Consider the following 19,277-nt stretch of genomic DNA (forward strand, 5'->3'; position numbering starts at 1 on the left):
TCTTCTAGTGGCGAACCACGGAAAGTTAGCGGCTCTTAGGGTTGCGGAGAACGACTGGGGCAGGCTGCACGGGGCGGTCATTGTTGCTGCAGTCGATGTCACAATCCGGGGCTGCCTGGTTTATTCGGGCAGCGGCCCGTATTCTGGCTGCAGTCCCCTCTGCCTGCGGCTTGCTCGCTGTTCGGCGTTGGCGTCAGCTCCTTCCTCGCGACGTGGGCTGGGTTCACGGATCGGCGGGGGCATCCGGTACATGAAAGAAGAAGCACCTCCACCAGATGTCACGGGGTCACGACGTGGAAGAAGGGAGCAGTTACGGGTCGAATAATAAACTCTTTATTTGAGCCGAACTTGTCGCCACGTAAAAGGAAAATCAGATTACAGCAAGACCCTGGCACTGATAGTGGCGAGCAGAGCGTCGGCCGTCGATCAACTGACAAGCAGCGAAGCGTGTCGGTATTTATACCCTCGCCATCAAATATTCTAGCGTTATCGCTAGTGACGACGTAGGTTCCCGAATAATCTTTGACGTTCCCGAAGTGTGCGTGATCTTATAACAAAACGATCTACCAAAGCCTGATTGATTTGTGGGGTTTAACGTCCCAAAACCACCATTTGATTATATGAGAGACGCCGGAGTGGAGGGCTCCGGAAATTTTGACCACCTGGGGTTCTTTAACGTGCACCCAAATCTGAGTACACGGGCCTCCAACATTTCCGCCTCCATCGGAAATGCAGCCGCCGCAGCCGGGAATCGAACCCGTGGCCTGCGGGTCAGCAGCCGAGTACCTTAGCCACTAGACCACCGCGGCGGGGCAATCTACCAAAGCCTTGGAGCTTATTAAACATCGTAGGCGTGGTTTGCACTAACATAGTGTAACGGGGTGATAACAAAACTTGAGGAAAGGAACGTGGCAATACACCCAGGCCTGAATGTATGCAAATAAGTGAAATAGTTATGAAAAAGTATAACGGCAATCATTCATTGAAAAAAAAACATGGTTGATCCCTCCGTCATATCAATCTGTATAGTACGAAAGTAAATTGCACCTTTACAGATGTAATTGAATGTTTACTGTACCTTGATAAAGGAGGATTTGTCGAATGTATGCGTTTTAGTGCAACAGCCGTGGCACTATTCAACGTAGACGCACCCTCGTTGACGCTTGGTACATTTCCATCCCGGCGACTAACATCTACGATGAATTTATTCAACAAACCATTGTGATATCTGTAGATGTTAACCGCCAAATCATAATCAGAGAAAGAGGCGTGATAGGTGAGCGTCGCATCTAGTGGTTGTGGCACTCGACTGCTATACCGAAGGTCTTGGGATCGAGTTCAGGCTGCGGCGGCTGTATTTGCTATGGAGCTGAAAATGCTGTAGGCCCATACGCTCAGATTTGGGTGCACGCCAAAGAAACCCACGTAGTCGAAATTTTCGGAGCCCTACGCAATGGCGTCTCTCATATTCATATGGTAGTTTTGGAACGTTCGACCTTCCATATTATTATTATTACTACTATTATTATTACATGGAAAGCAGAAATTGGACTAATGGCGCCCTCCCTCGGGCTGTTAAAGTGTGATTAAACTTTGTGGTATTTAAGAAAGCGCGTCGTCTCGCCCCTGTAGCCCGACCACGACGTTTCTCGGTGTCCGCGTAAGCGAGGAACACGCTATTACATCCACGTTAGGTGGGCACGTGTTGCAGGGCTATTTTGTTTTCCTTCGAGGGGCACTCGGCGCGGTTTCAATACTAGTCTAATACTAGTGCAATGAGCGAGACTGACGCTCTCAAATCTAGGCTCAACGACGTTTGGACTAAGGCCTACACCTCGCGGTGCGTTAAGGCATTGAAAACATTGCACCAGTATTGAAACCGTGCCGAGTGACACAGACACGCAGCAGTACGCTTTGCAGGTGTTAACCGCGGAGAAGAAAGTCATGAGGAATTACTTTAACGTTGCTAGAGGGCGACACTACCCCGATGACAAAGAGCACTCTCAGAGAAAAATGCGAGAGATATATAGCTTGTACTCACGTGACATCAGCTTGGTGGGCGCGGCTGCTAGAAGTGCACCAGCTGAGCCAACGCCTCTTCACAGGAGGCGTTGGCTGAGCTAGCAACCGCGTGGCCACCATTTTGAAGGCCACCATACCAGCAGCCGGCGGCATACCGGCAGTTGAGTCCAGCGGTTCCAGCAGGTGCACACAAGTTACTGCGGGCACGTTGCTCTTGTTTTATTTTATTTGGATTTCAAAGGTACTAGATTTACCATTTGTGAAGCTGCTGCAGTCATGGGATGCGTTCACGGCTCGCTTGAGCGTGTACGCCGAAAAATGGACACTGATGCTAATGGTGCATTCAGACGACGGACCAAATCCGGATGTGGCGGGACGGACGGCGCGTCACGTGACCTCACATCAGCGATCCCCCTCGTCCGCGACTCGTCCGCGCGGCTCACGGACGGATGAACCCAACCTGTTTCTCACATCGGGATTCTGGCGGGAGAAAGCCGATACTTTAGCGGAATAGCTCGGAGTTTCTGGCAACCAGTACACTTTTCGTCTGCTCGCGGCATGTCCTCCATGGCTCGCGGATAGCGGCATGACTCGTCGGCATCATCTACGCTTGAGCATGGTTTACTTAGTTTCCGGGGGCTTTGTTCTCAGGTGAAGAAATACGCAGAAATCACTTTTAGTGGTTCGGGAAATATCGCCGCCGTCGTTTGACGCGCGAGATTCTTAGACGTCATGAGGGTGAAATATTCTAACTTCTGCAACCGGCGACGTGCCGCTTCTGAAAAAAAAAGAAAAAAGGATGGGAGACGCGTTCAGAAGTTCTACAAGTTGGTAACAATGTAGTTGAAAGAACATTCTGCCAGCAACTCCCTTTTCTCTTGAAAAAATAACACTCCTCGTTCATTTGTCACAACGCGACAGACATCGCAGTCAAGCGTCGCTTCTTGCGGGCATCCTTGTTGAATACTCTCAAACCCGTCTGCTTTCAGGGCGCGCAGGTGAGCGCCGAACCTGCTGTCGAGGGTAATCCGGCTGTTTTCTCCTAGGACGCCGTCCGTCGTGTGAATGCGCCTGTAGGCGGATCATCCGCGGATTACCCATCCGCGTCCACGACAAATCCGGATTCGGTCCGTCGTCCGAATGCACCATGCATTCAGACGACAGACCGCGATACACGGACAAAGTGGCTCGCTGCAGTGTGCATTGACCCACTCATTCTCACGAGCGAGGAGGCCGCATTTGAGACCAGACTTGTTTCAAAGGAGGAACTCTGAGACATAACGGACTGCTTGGTGCATATACGACAAGTTTTGTGACGCACGAACGACTCAAAGCCAAGAAATCATTGGATACTTGACTAGTGGGTTTGTCCACGAACCTTCGCTGACAAGTCACGGTGACTGCGTCGCTGTGGGCGCAAAAGTAAGATAATCTGAAATTATATTCTATCTGCAAGCGCTAAATTCGAGTTTATCCCTGAATTTGATACTAGTGCGAATATGGTTGAAGTGTCGGGCTTAACAGCGCTTAGAAACTTGCACGTGAAAAACCATTGCACGGGGCAGATTAGATTATAATAAACTGCACATGACGACTGAAAGTTCGACCTGGTTGGCTCACCCACAGCTTTGATCAATCTAATGAAAAGTATCAGGAGCATTAAATTATTCACTTGACCAAGCCACGTGTGCTTTCACGCAAGTGTACTGAGGCAGGTCATTTTAACGAGAAAAACAAAAGCGTGTGAGTGTACCGTGCATGTATTTAATGAATAGTATAACGTTAAGTACTCATCTGTGTTGTGCTTTTCGCAGACGTTTCTGCCAAGTCATTGAAACTGACTGCGTTTACTGTGTTATGGTAATTTCTTTATTTTCGTGTTTAGTTCACATCTGAATTACTCAAAGCTGCCAGAATCTGAACTCGACTGAGTTTCCATTCGCAGGTGAACCACTCTAAAGCACTTACCCCGCAGCCTTGTTAAAATCGGCCTGGCGAAGACGGCTGAATCACTTGCTACGACGCTTCGCCGCAACATGCAGTGTACGGCTACATGACCGCTTTCGGCAAGGAATAAAATTTGATCGGTTTTGTGTACTCAGGATCGTCATTCTTCAATTTTGTCGGATGGCTGCACACAAATACGGCACAATCAAGCATGATAAGGGATGGTGGGCGCAAAAAAACGGCTCAACTTTAGCATCACGCAGAGGCACACACGTGTGTACGTGACCCTAGTCATGGCGGCCGGAAGTAGTGCCTTCCCCGCAATTACCGCATGCTGTGCGGATAGCCAAAGCGTAGGCTGTGGGAGCACAGGGTAGCTCGGAAGTGAATTCCACTTATAGGGCGCGTTAGTATAGCAGTTCTAATCTGTTGCCATTGCGCAGTGGATAGCGTGCTTGGTACTTGTTCAGAGGTCATCGGTTCGATACCCGTTGACGCAACTTTTTCAGTGACATGTTATTGCGTACAATTTTTGACGTCATTTCCGTAACAGAAACACGTCGTTGAATCTTAGTGGACCCCGGCATCCGTCAGTTTCACGTTGAAATTCAGCAGATCTCCTGAATTGTGGGAATCGGTTTCATGCGAAGCTGTGAGCGAGTACATGTTTATGCTGTATTTTTTTCTTTTCGACATGCGTTACGGGGTACACGTCGACGTGTTTTCTTAAAGAGTAGAAGTGGTGACCTGACGCAACCTCAGCACTGACGTTGGGCAACTACGTAAATATTTTTTACGAAAACAAAGTGCACTCTATTCTGCGATTATGTGAATGTCATTTATTAGCGCATTCCCCCTTTGCCGAGCAACGCTAGAATATAGATTTCTGAGTCATATGAGACATGACGTGTACCTGTATAGTAGGAGTACATATGAAATGTTTATCTCGTTCTTATAAATTTAGATAGCTAGCATAGTATTCATAATTACTTTGCACCGACTTGATGTTTGCACAGTACCTTTACCAAAGCAGATTCAATACCTTGCGTGGTTCTGTAGTAGAATACACGACTGCCACACGAAATGCTGGAGTTCGATTCCTCCTGGGATACTGATTTTTATTCTTTGCACTCATTGGATCAACGCTGCCTATGCCGGATTTCCCAACTGTTCTCCTTTTTAAATTACCGACGTCTGTTAATTATCACTGCTCCAAGGTAGATACAAACCGCATGCTGCCCGTTGTATAGAATATGTGACACACATGACTGAAAGAAAGTTTCATGACGTACACATAATTTTCACATTATGTCTGGATCTTACATATATGTTCTCATACCCTTGTGTTCCCTATGCCGATTTTGGTCTGTACTTATATGAGGCAAATACGAGAGTACCAGTGTAGCTAACTAGATATGTAAATAAGTAGATAAAAATGCTCAAAACACCTATGAGCAGGTGATAAAGGGAATGCTATGAGCGTTCCCTTTATAACGGGGCAGTGACATGAGTGCCACCGGACTCGCAAGAAAAAAAAAAAACGAAAAGAAATCTTTTTTTTTCTGTTGGCCTATTGCCTTATCTAATTCGATTAAATTGATCATTTATAACAAAAAATATAAATTTGTGTTTCATCTCTCTGCCTCTTCAGGCAGAATGACGTCATTTTCCCACTATTTCTGTCCTTTACCTTTACTTTTCTGCCACCAATACTCTAACAGTCTATTACTTGCTTATATCGCAGACGTGTCCAGCTTTCCATGTTTGTTCCTGAAACTCAATGCCTCATCTAGGCTTGTACCGACACGTATACCTGGGTGGATATGGCCCCATTCAATCAGAACATGTTCGTACAGCATGTACATTGTTCTTCTTTATTGAATCGTGCGCTTCAACACTACGCTTTCTAAGGCAACCCGACCTCACTTCGAACAGTAAAACGCTCTTCAATAAAACATATCCCTCTTTATGGAAGTTATCGAAGTTGGGGAGGTGCCACTTGGCGGGAGGCCTGGGTGACGTCACGGCACGGAGTCTTCGATGCCCTGCGCAGCGCACCTACATAACATGCGCTCTCTTCGTGCGCTGTTCCGCTGTGTGCGTTCGATTTTTGCTTGTCTCAATCTGCAGATGAATGACGAAAACTGAATCGATAATGTACCTGATAAAACGACAAAACGTTTACTGTTGCTTCTGTGCAATTGGCAACAGTGCTCGCACTCACCGATTATGAAAGGGGTGAACAGGCCTGTGTCGCGCTGTTGACACTTATGATCAGTTCCATTCCTGACCACGGCAGCCGCATTCCAACATGTGTGAAAAGAACAGGGTTCTGCTTAGAAACATCAAACTTATTGACGCATAATCATGCCGTGATCTTGAGAATCAAGATGCAATATTAGGTTGAGTTGTTATTAATGAGCAATTCTTTTAAAATATATGAGGGTTTTTTCCTCTGCCAGGGTTACTTTTATCGGGTTGATCCATGTATCTACAGAAAGCGCTTTTCGTGGTGTGTCAAGGCCCACGCTCGCGTGCAGTCTCGCGAGATATCTCGAATGCGCCACCTCAGCTGTTGTGTCCGTTTTCCTTGTGTACTTGCTCACTCACCATGTTATTCCATTTCACGCTTCTCTTGCAATAATTTTTTGGTGTATAATTCACTAAAATTATTCATATGAAGTGCAGTTGAGGTTATGTGAGGAATTTTTAATTATTGCTGTCAGATTCTGTCTTCATGCAGCATCGTAGCAACGGTGCTGACGTGCTCGCACCAGTTTAGGTAGCCACCTTATAAACTTTGATTACGTGTAGATAGACATGTAGTGTGAGACCAGTCATCGCTTTATCGAGGAGAAGGATATTTATAATTACTTGGGTCACGTCGCTGAGTGGGCCGTCGCGACTTTCTCGCATTTATTTTGGTAACGTTGCCATCAGGGGTGCTCCCACGTGAACTGCACATTATCGTTTGTCACGCGGTAGTAGATTGAACCAGAATTTCAAGCAAAGCAGGGTATACGACTATCTAATATCTGGCGAATGTTGAGAAGAGATGTATACTTATACGATATGAGTGAACGTACATCTCAACATTTCTAAAATCGTTGCGTGTGGCAGTATTGTTTTGTTTATTTGCAGAATATGTCAAGTGATGGCTTTTCACAGACAGGTTCGTGTAAAAATAGTGCAATTCTGTCAGATGTTTTAGATAAATTGCAAATGCAGGCGTAACTAGCACGGTAAACCGCTATCTATTCAGTGAATTCAAAGCATCCTAGTTTCCCTTGCAATATTTCGGCACACATATGCTTTGACCCTGGAATCTATGCTTAGCTATAACCGCATCAGCACCACATAGCACATTTTCTTAGCACCCATTTTTTGGTGTTCGCGAGAAAAACAACTATAGCGTCTCGGCGTCTCACTGTCCTTCGTCATCATTTTCAGAGCAACTCTTCCGTTTGGAGAGCTGTCTACCGAGCTAAATTAGCTTGGATAACTTTCACCAGTTTTGAAAACATTCCCCTTGCACCCTGAGAGAGCGGTGTCACGAAATTGAGAAGTAATTACTACCGTATTGCTAGAGCGGGTACACGGCGGGCGCAGAAGGCGGCAAGTGGCGGCGGAGTAGGCGAGTCCTTGCCATGACGTTACATCGCCGCGACCGCAGCAAATAGTGGTTATGGTGCATTCAGACGACGGATCGAATCCAGATGTGGCGGGGCGGACGGCGCGTCACGTGACCTCACATCAGCGATTCCCCTCGTCCGCGACTCGTCCATGGGCTCGCGGACGGATGAACCCGACCTGTTTCTCACATCGGGATTCTGGCGGGAGAAAGCCGATACTTCAGCGGATTAGCTCGGGGTTTCTGGCAACCAGTACACTTTTCGTCTGCTCGTGGCATGTCCTCCATGGCTCGCGGATAGCTGCATGACTGGTCGGCATCATCTACGCTTGAGCTTGGTTTACTTAGTTTCCGGGGGCTTTGTTCTCAAGTGATTAAATACGCAGAAATCACTTTTGGTGGTTCGGGAAATGTCGCCGCCGTCGTTTGACACGCGAAATTCTTAGCCGTCATGGTGGTGAAATATTCCAACTTTTGCAACCGGCGGCGTGCCGCTTCTAAAAAAGGATGGGGGACGCGTTCAAAAGTTCTACAAGTGGCGAACAATGTAGTTGAAAGAACATTCTGCCATCAACTACCTTTCCTCCTGAAAGAATAACACTCCTCGTTCATTTGTCACAGCGCGACAGACATCGCAGTCAAGCGTCGCTTCTTGCGGGCATCCATGTTGAATACTCTCAAACCGGTCTGCTTTCAGCAGGCGCAGGTGAACGCCGAACCTGCTGTCGAGGGTAATCCGGCTGTTTTCTCCTAGGATACCGTCCGTCGTGTGGATGCGCCTGCAGGCGGATCATCCGCGGATTAGCCGTCCGCGTGCACGACAAATCCGGATTCGGTCCGTCGTCTGAATGCACCATCAATAGTGGTATAGTGGTTAATAGTGGTTATACACGGCCGGGCTAGACAGCACCTGTGCGCTCGCTTTTTATGGCCTTCGCATAGGGTGTAGTACATGCTTCTCGCTACTCCTTTGAGGAGTGCGCTGCGGCCCTGCCCTCTTCCGCCGCTCCGTACAGCGCTCGCAACGCCAGAAAATGAGTTCGGGCGCACTTCTCCACTCACCACGTGTTGAAAATCAAGTTGCTTAGTCGTTGAAGACGCACGAATGGTTTATGGCATTCCTCACACTCGATAATGCTAGGCTTGAACCTATATACCCCTGAAGAGTGCACTTTGCTGGCTGTGTTATAAGCCCCGAAGTGCGCGCATGACCGTAGCCTCTTTGTGACAGAAAGCGCCACATCACACACCTCTTACAAGTTCATCTGGGTACGCTGAATGCTTTCTTCCATCACATTTTATTTGACGCAAAAGAAACACGGCCTTTTTTTCTCCTTTCTGTGCATCTGTTGCGATTTCCTTGAAACATGCGTGGTGCTTGCTTTCGCGGTAATATTGGGATGCCCTTTTCTCTACTTTCAGCCATTGCTGCACCTTCTCGCATTTTGAGCGATGGTTCAACACTTGGGAGCGCAATCATCCTATTATAGTCTGGTATCTACCCGCGCGATGAGCGTCACTGTTTATTGTTTGCATGCAAACATTTACTGCTTCTTGTTCAGTGAAAGCGTCTTATGAAGTTGCAACATCCAGATCTGTTTAATTGGTATCCGCTTTTCGCTTCCTTGATGATCGATGTAGGGGCGAAGCTCGTGAAGCAGGACCTTTGCGAGGCTTCTATGCACTTGAAATCATGTAGGAAGGATGGTTCTTGAAAAGAGTTGGTGCGGAGTCTGGAATAAGTTTTATGATGCGGAAAGCACGCACATAGTCTCCATCTCGCAAGCGTCTGCTGCATACGACTCTCGATGATGATGATGATTTGTGGGGTTTAACGTCCCAAAACCACTATTTGATTATGAGAGACGCCGTAGTGGAGGGCTCCGGAAATTTTGACCACCTGGGGTTCTTTAACGTGCACCCAAATCTGAGTACACGGGCCTACAACATTTCCGCGTCCATCGGAAATGCAGCCGCCACAGCCGGGATTTGATCCCGCGACCTGCGTGTCAGCAGCCGAGTATCTTAGCCACTAGACCACCGTGGCAGGGCGCATACGACTCTCGATGCAGACTTGTCATTAATGATGAGGTTGTCTCTCGCAATATTCTTTTGACACTTGGCGCACAGCTCAATATTGTTAGGGGATCGGTGAGAAGAAACACCGAGTGTTTTCCCCGAACTGGATTTGCAATACGGAACCACGGCGATCAAGCAGCAGTGACGGAACACAGCAATACACCTTCCCGCAGCTAATATATATCCATGAGCATAGTGCACGTACTGAAGGTTGTGCGACTGCCTTCTCAACCCGAGAAATCACTGTAGACTGAACACTGACAAAGCACCGAATGAAATGCAGCCATGGTGGGTAAATCCCACAATATAGCAAGCCACACAAGATATAAAAGGCAATGGACGACAACCTGATTGTAGCATTAAGCTACAAGAGAATTCATACAGATTTTTCAGAAAAACAGCAGCTTACTTGGCAAAAAATTGGAATGTCAATTTCTATTTCTAAACATGTTTTATGAACACGAAGGATAGTGCAGAGCTGATTTGCACTAAAGTTTTAGTTCCGGCGCAAGCGGCTTGCGAGCGTAAGCAGCTGCGTTAATCGCATTCTTCGTCGACGTGGCTTGCAGTGTATACAAAGGAATGCAAAAGGGCTTGGGGTCTCTGGAATCGATATTTCCAGGTGGTGTCAACACCTTGACAATGCACAGTACCATTTCCTGTGCGTGCCGTCCGAAGGCGTTATTCAGCAGCAAGGGTCCTCCATTTTTTTTACTTTCTTTCTCTTCATACGCAGTTTTTTAGCCGTTAGATATACAACACACGTACGTGTTTAAAAGAGTTGTCAGGCTGCAAACAGCAGCTATTAGCCCTGAAAACCACTGCAAACGTATTTGGAAAAATAAAAGAAAAATAGAAAATAGCTAGCAAAGGGAATGTGCGCTAGTAATTCCGTGAGCGACCCCTCTTAATTGAGACGTCTTTGTCCGACGAAACCAAGGGCCAAAGGTGTTTAGTGACCTCTGCTTCCAGAACAGGTGCAGCATTCTTTACCTTTCTCCCTAATCATTGCCAGTGCTTTATGCTTCCTCAATGCCTCTCAGCCTCTTCTACATTTCACTGTGTTTTAGCTTGCATTATCCATGAGCACATAGATACCTACATTAAGTGGCAAGCCGTCTGGTGATATGTTTTTTTTTTTTTTTAAGTAGAAGATCCTTCCTCTATGCCTGATCTTATTATTACCCCTTCCCCTCTTCGTGGAGAACCCCCATTCCACGGTTTCACATCAACAAACTTTCTTGTGCCATATGTCCTGCGCAAAAGATGCACGTTCAGGGTCACCGTGCCCCTACCGCCGACGGCTGGTGAAAAATACTCAGGAGTCAGAAACTCTCCCATTGCATTCCGGACGGGTGAGAAGGCCATAAGGAAAAAAGCGCACACAGGTACAGTCCAGCCCGGCCGTGAGTTATGGAGCTCGACTGCTGACCCGAAGCTCGCGGGGTAGAATCTCGTTTCCGCGGCGGTTGCCGCATTTCGGTGGATGCGGGAAGCCCGTGTACTTGGATTTAGGCATATGTTAATAAACCCCCGGGGGATCTAATTTCCATAACCCTCCTCTAAGGCACCCCTCCCCAATAATTATAACCGTGTTTTTGGATGTTAAACCTTCATAATTATAGCGTGACATGCAATCATTCCTTGATAATCCCAGTGATAGGAAAAGGTAGCGGTTGTCACCTTGCCCATGCTTTAGACCTGCTGTCAGATCAAAGGTCTTGAGCCGATCCTCAACGCGTACCATAATCACGTGAACAGCAATAAACTTAGCGGCGGGATATCTTGATGCACAACCATGCTAGAAGGATTCAGCCAAGTGGAAGTGTACGAAAACACGACGGCATGAAACTTTTTAGTACAAACATGGCCACTTTCTGTAGTCACTAAACATTTTACTATTCAACCTTAACTGGAAGGCTGCCAATGATACTTACCATCAAACTTTTTGTCCCCAGGATACATAACTCACTGGCTAGGATGAACTTCATGTACCACCCAGCGTTAAAGTTTAAGCAGACCATAAATCTCAAGTTTGATCACCCTATATATCATAATAACGCGGAAGAAGCAATGCTAATCAGTTTCTGATATCCAGGTCATAAAGGTACTAATATTTTCAAAGGTGGTTCATTATTATTAGAAAACATTACATTGTTCTTTAAAGCACCATATTTGTTCACATCAATGGGGAAAGAATATTGAAAAACATTGTAATAGCAGCTATAATAAAGACACAGTGTCATGGCTACGTAACGGCCAATGACTGATTTCACACTGCGACTGATTTTGCACAACTTTCTCCCAGTCCCTCTTTGAAGCGCAGCTTGTTAGGAGCTACAGATTTTGGTGGCTTCTGTACATGAACCAGTGCCGGCCATATACAAAAATTTGACCTACGGAGGTGTGCTGGCCTAGTATCCAAAAAAGTTGGCCTTGTGCATATTTCCTTGTGCCATCTTTGAATAATCCATCTTCTGTCGATTGTGCCTTGTTAGCACTCAGCCTTTTTTGATACAACAGACTGATAGTTTATCATGGTCACTTGTCTTTTCATGGCATCACAATTCATCGTTGTCTGAACATGAACGCATGACCTAACGTTCCGGTGCTGGAATGAGTCACGATGCCAGTTCCGTAGTGGTGCGCCCTCACACCATGCCCAAAATCAATCAACCGTTTCTCTTCTGCTGATAATAGAAATAAAGACTAAGAAATAATGATAGAACTAAAGAAAAGCGGGAGTCCAGGCAGCAAATGTGAAGCTTTGCTTGCCCACAATTGCTCTATTTAGAGAAGGGATTCCAATTTTTTTTTCGCAACATTTTTTGGTTACTAAACGATTTGCATCTTTACACTGTGTGTTTGTGAGGAGTGGCATAGGTCGACAAAAATGTGGAGCTCACTCAGACTCACTCGAAGAACACATATTGTTTTTACTCGCTCAGACTCGCTAAGCTTTTCGTCAACCAGACTCACCCATGCTCACTAAAATGTTTCGCAGCCGGACTCTTTCAGACTCAATCTCCCCAAAAGATTGCTCACTCAGACTTACGGCTCTACCCGAGTCTGGGTAAGTGAGGCAAGTCGACTCACAAGTGAGCCTGCCAACCTATGATGAGTGGTAGGGGTTAAGGTACGATAACTCCGTGGTGCTGCGTGAAGGAACGGATTATCCAGGGTTCAAAGGGTTCAAATGAACCGGGCTCTCCGGTTTTCGGGGCCCCCCAAGGGCCATAAAAATGGCCAACTTCGTTGTTTTGTTTGAAATATAACCCTCCAGCTGGATTCCCATTGATACAAACAAATTATCTATTTCAATAGTCGATATGCATGCTCCTAAGAGATTGTTCGTTGCATAACGTACGTAACATTGGAGTCAGCTCACAGTTGTCCAGTCTGTGGTAAAAACCTTTTACTTGCCCAAGACCATGCATCGTGTCGTGGGAAGGAGCTGATTCATTGCATGGACACACAGAGCAGCCTGACGAGAATTTAACTGCTACGGTCCAACACGCAATACGAAGGTGCATAGAGAGTGGTTCCTGTTTGAAATATCGTTTAATGGGCTGAATGGAAATAACCAGTATGAAGCTGATGCATAGGTATGCTATAGTATACTTTCGATATAGTGTAAACAAAAAGGCCCACCTGTCAACTTCCGCAGTGCTCACATGCAGGCAACTAAAGCGTGCGCTACAGACCAGTGAAGTTGAAAATATAGGAAGCTATTTTTCACAAAAGCGCTCTCTGATGTTCGAGGGAAGATGTCCTCTCTTGAAATAAAGGTACTAAACAATGCTTTAGATTGAGACGAATGAAAGAAGCACACACTGTGCTTAAACTGCACTTTTAAGTGGGCGTATGCATTCTTTCTTTGAGTCTTAACTTCTCAAACAGTTTAGTCTTTTTCTGTATGATCCAATGAACTAGACAAATATTAGTGCTGTCCATGTGTTTTCACCTCCTGATAGAGTTAATTATTACGATGACAATCTGTCTAAGTGCTCTGCAAGAAAGCAAACGCCCAGGTGATATTAAACATTCGGAAAAGGCTTAGAATAAATATGGCATGTATACATTACAGCTAACCATCAGTTCTCATGTATTCATTGCAAAAACCGTGAATTCTCGAGCATGACCAGGTGACAAACTGGGAAAGGGCGTGGGGTGAGGGGGAAGAGGCCCCCCCTTATTTTTTTTAACCGGGTCCTTCACACTGTTAATTCGGCCCTGGGGTTAGCCACAAGCTTCTGTTCATGCTTGAGTGATATTACTCAGATTCTTCATGCAGTAAGACCGCCTGGTGTGGGCTTTGCATATTTATGCCAAAACAATGGAAGAAAATTGGATGCTTCAGAGAAGTGAGACTATGAGATTCTATGTGTGTACTCTGCTTAGATTGGTTGCCATTTATCAACTTCACTTGAAATATTCATAACACCCAGTGTTGGTAGTGAAGGAGCTCAGACTAAATGAGTGAGGTCAGTTAAGGGTGAAGTTCTTTGGCAATGTGGCTTGAGACTAGGAAAGTTCAACGGGCCATTGGGCATGGTGCACTCATCCGTGTGTTACCATTCAATGCACTAAGCATAGCACCATGCACACCTATTTGTACTATTCATGTGGCCAGTGACTGGCTACATCATTTGTCGAATCACTGCAGGCAACTGTTCCACCCTGAGCAACTGAAGGAAGACGCGGCGAACAACTATGCTCACAGCCACTACGCAATACAGATAGTGGATCTGGTGCTGGACTGTATCAGGAAGCTGGCAGACCAGTGCACAGGCATGCAGGGTTTTCTCATAATCCACAGCTTAGTAGGTGGCACCGCTTGGGATTCACCTCGTTCGTCATGGAGCTCTGCCTGATGCGCTACAGCAAGAAGTACAAACTCGTGTTTACTGTCGACCCAGCCCAACAGGTACCGATCACAAAAGCCTCCAATTCAGTGCTGTATTCTTGCAAAAAGTCCAGGATAATCAGACAGTATTAAGGCATCGATGGCCCGGATGCTGGATAACCCTGTTGGTCCAGGAGTTTGTTTAATGTCGGTTGTCCATGCCAGCGTGTCTAAAATCACACTTGTCCCCAGCCGCGTGGCTGGTGTTAGCTGAATGCATATCTGTTCACGTAGGACAAGCGGGCGTCCAATTCAGCAATGCCTGCTGGAAACTGTATTGCCTCGTACGTTGCTTGCAGCCTGGCAGCCAGATCTCCAGCAGCAAAACGATCGGCGGAGGTGACGACTCCTTCAACATGTTCTTCAGCGAGACCAGCTCCGGCAAGCACGCACGTGCCCCGCACCATCTATGTTGACCTCAAGATCACGATCGTCGGCGAAGTCTGTACCAGTGCTTACAGATGTGCAGCTTCTGTGCGTCTGTGACTAACTGTAGCCACTTTGCAAGATTTTGTGGTGGTTGACCAACTTCAACTCGGTTTGTGTGGTGCACACTCGTGAATCTCAATTGTCTAGAAAGGTAGAGCTCATAGATGTGGACACTGTTCGGTCCATAGCTGCTACCTTGGGTTAGCTACAAGCTTATGCTTATATTTGGGTGGCATTTATGCAGTAAAACTGTTTGGTGTCGTGTGGTCTGGTTGCGCATATTTTGCCAAACAACGGAAGCAAACGGGGCACTCTGGACAATTGAGATTACGAGCTCTTTATGCGAGTACTCTGCTTGTAATGCAAGCCATTTACAAACTTCACTTGCAATATGCCATAAACACACAGCTGCTAGTGAAGCCGTCGAAGATAAATGTGCGGGGTCAGTTGATGCCGAACCCCTTTTGCAATATGGCTTGAGACTATGAAAGTTTAGCAGGCCATTGGCCCTAGTGCACTCATGCATATGTTGCTCTTAAACGCAATAACCAAAGTAGCAGCCCTAGTTTGTTCTGCTGATGGGGTGACTGGGCCTCAAACATTTGACTCGTCTTATATAATTTTATTTTTGACTACTATAGATATATTCCACCCTGAACAGCTGATCAATCGCAAAGAAGACGCAGTAAACAATGAAGATTGTGGATTTGGCGCTGGACTGGATACCAGTGCACAGGCCTAGAGGGTTTCCTCATCTTCCACAGCTTGAGGCATCGGCTCATAGTTTGCTCCTCATGGAGCGCCTTTTGGTGGACTACGGCAAGGAGTCCAACAGAATCGAAAGTTGGGCTAGTTGGATATGCATGGTATTAATGTAGTTTAAGTGCACAAAGAAATGCAAAAAAACACAAGACAAGCGCTTTTTCGCGACTGAAAAATTTATTGGAAAGAGAAGATTATATCATGTAGCAACGCCGAAGGTTGGCTGATGCATTGCTCTGCTGTTTTTCTTTCGCGATTTCTTTTAGGTGTGGTAAAGTGTACTATTGGTGTCAAATGAAACCCGAACAGCGGCCAGCCTTCGCGATGACATAGTGTGCGCCGTCCAGTTATCACCGTTCACAGACGCGCGCATCCTGCTTGGCAGCTGTGCACGTATTTGCATGCCTATCCGTGGTGAAAAGTGGACAGCGCTCACTATGCAATCGCGAAGGCTTCCCGCTGTTCGGGTTTCATTTGATGCCGATAGTACTACGACATTCGGGACAGTGCATCAACATTTATCTTAGAGAGCACGATTCATCTTTAAGATCCTCAGGGGCATCGCATCTTGCGGTTCATTGAAGGAAGTACGCCTGCTATCCTGTTTTTAGGATACTAAAGTTGTGCTCCGTTTTAACAATAAATTAACTCGCAAGTTGACAGAAGCTTTTCACATAAAAAAAAGAGCAGAACAACGCATCACCTAACCTTTGGTGCTGCACGAAAAGGAGTTAGGTTTTCAAGATTATGTTTCTGGTTAATCTTTCTGTTTTTTTACTGACTGTTTTCGAGTTGTAACGGTTGAACTTTTTGCGTTCACGCACATGCATTGATATTGATTGCCTGCTTATATATTCTCTTTTCAATAAAGCTTTTAGTTGCGAGAAAGCGCTTGTCGTGTGTTCTTTTGTGTTTCTTTGTGCACTTAAACTACCATTATACCAAGAATTCCAAGCTCGAGTTCGCCAGCCCCACAGATCATGCCACAGGTATTGTCCAAAAAGCCTCCCATTCTGTCCTGTGGTTTTGCAAAAACTCTATGATAACCAGACACTATGGATGTGTCGGCAGCCTGGCTTCCTGGCTCAGCTACTGGCTAATCCTGTTGGCCGAAGAGCTGCTTCATGTCAGTTATCCATGACAGTGTGTCTAATAGCGTACCTGTTTTCAGCCATGTGGCTGGTGTAGACTGCACTCCAGTATACTCCTGAGGAGAGTAGGCATTTGAGAGAGCCAGAGTAAAAATTTGGCCTTTTTAGAATCTTCTCAGACAGTTAAGATTTCAGTGTGCAATTTCATTTTACCCCTTTTCTCAACTGCTTGCCATTCCAAAACGAATATTATAGATTTCCAACTAATTATCTCTACACAGTGGCTGCTATTAAACAATAGCTTACCCCAATTATGATTGCAATGGTCTGCTGTTGCATTGTGCGTTCTCTGGTGATAATCGTCACAGCTGGCTTGTATCAACGTGACTGCCTTAAAGAGCTCGTTGTACAGAAATTCCAATATCGGCAACTTAGTTGTGACCGAAAAGTCATCTTGTGCGTGACCGAACGCGAGCTTGCCACGCAAAAGACTCCATGTCCTGTATACATGTCCTGTATACATGCTACACAATACAACATGAGATATCACAGTAATAATGTGTGGTAAAGCATACATTGCCTCCGGGCATCACACATGCAATTATCCTGACTGCAGGGTTTCAAGCCCACCCCCCACTACAAAAGACTGACACTTTACTGCACCTATTCCCTCAAGGCCACGTAGTAGGTGCCTAGCAAGCTCTAAAAGATTTCGTGCACTAAGCGTTTCAGGTGCGCACTAGAGACAGGACATCGCTATCACATTCAACTCTTAAAGAAAAAGCTTGAGGGTCGCCCAATTTTTGCAGGTTGACATAAACTACCAGCCCCCACCGTTGTTCCCAGTGGTGACCTCGCCAAGCTCCAACGTGCCATGTGCCGCTGCCCAACACAGCAGCCATTGCGGAGGCCACATGTTTCACCTCGTGTACGCCAAGTGGGCATCTGTTGGCGAAAAACATGGATGAAGCGGATTCCTCTAGAGCCAGGACAGACTTCGCCTGATTCGAGAACTCAAAAAAGTTGGCATGAACTCTACCAAGGGTTTGGAAGACGATACCAGCGACTGCGAGTTATGAAACCTGCTCGAGGCTGAGAAATAAAAGAGCACTTTTGATGCCGGACATCTGTGGATCTTCCATGTTGCTGCGATTGGTCTCTCAAGGCATTCCATCACACAGTTATGCTTTAACGGGTGTAAGTTATGCAATGATCGCACACTTTTTGTCGAGAAATGTGGTAAACTGCGGTCACCATGGGACAATCCTTGGCAAATGTGCTCAGACCCAATTCTAATTATGCTGTTAGTATTCTCATCACAAAGGTTCCTTGCCAATAGTACGCACATAGATAAACTTTTACGAGGAAATAGCTGAGACAGTAATACATTATATATATATATATAAATATATATATAGATATATATCGTAACGGTTCGCATCAATGCGTTCTTGTTTTATGTGATGTCGCGCCAACTGCCGTGCTTCTTCGGCTCGCTGAATGAACTTGCTGATGTGAGGCTTGTGCTCTGTATTGTCACTTACAGGCAGCATTGCATCTAATGGTGTGGTAACTATTCGACCATAGACTAGCTGAAATGGCGTCACTTTAGTAGTCTCCTCCACAGCAGTATTATAAGCGAAAGTGGCGTACAGCAGTATCTTGTCCCACGTATCTTGCTCCAAGTCAACGTAAATGAACAACATATCGGTTAGAGTTCTGTTGAGTCGCTCGGTTAGCCCATTCATTTGGGGGTGGTAAGCCGTTGTTTCCCTATGACATGCGTGGGTAAGTATCATAATGGACTGCGTCAGGTCGGCTGTGGATGCAGTTCTTCGATCCGTGATAACCACCTTTGGGGCACCATGCCGTAGTACAATGTTAGTGACGAAAAATTTTGCGACTTCTATAGCCGTGCCCCTGGTGTGAGAGGCTGTCTCGGCATTACGGGTTAAGTAGTCTGTCGCCACTACTATCCATCGGTTTCCCGTTGATGACGTAGGAAATGGACCAAGCAGATCCATTCCTACTTGTTCAAATGAAGATTTAGGGAGTTCTATTGGTTGGAGAAATCCTGCAGGTTTCAATGGAGGTGTTTTGCGTCTCTGGCAATCTCTACATGTCCTCCTATAATGCTTTACAGCATCCAGTAACTTTGGCCAGTAGTACTTGGTGCGGATGCGAGCCAATGTTTTACTCACTCTGAGGTGTCCTGCTGCTGGGTCATCGTGGCAGGCTTCCAGCATTTCGGGTCGCAAGGCCAAAGGAACGACGAGTAGGAATTTCTCCCTGCTGTGCTCGAAGTTTCTCTTGTATAAAACGTTGTTTCTCATTAGGTACGACGACAATCCCTGGACGAAAACTCGAGGAACACGCACGGGTTGCCCTTCCAGATGCTTGATCAGTTGAA

General features: G+C 46.2%; 1 protein-coding gene across 3 annotated transcripts in view; it reads right to left on the bottom strand.

Annotated features, from left to right (window-relative positions):
• Window positions 1-5,820: 5,820 nt before the first annotated feature.
• Window positions 5,821-19,277, bottom strand: part of NELF-B (negative elongation factor B) — a 158,038-nt gene continuing 144,581 nt past the window's right edge. The window contains exons 12-13 of one of the 3 annotated variants that reach the window (XR_012887154.1): window positions 6,194-6,255; window positions 5,821-6,093 (exon numbers count right to left, since the gene is read on the bottom strand). The gene's annotated coding sequence lies outside the window, so the exon portion shown is untranslated. Of the gene's footprint in view, window positions 6,256-19,277 lie in introns of all 3 variants that reach the window. The other 2 variants (XR_012887155.1, XM_075878485.1) reach the window with 2 other exon arrangements.

The sequence above is a fragment of the Rhipicephalus microplus genome, chromosome X (genome assembly GCF_043290135.1).
Source record: "Rhipicephalus microplus isolate Deutch F79 chromosome X, USDA_Rmic, whole genome shotgun sequence".
NCBI lineage: Eukaryota > Metazoa > Arthropoda > Arachnida > Ixodida > Ixodidae > Rhipicephalus > Rhipicephalus microplus.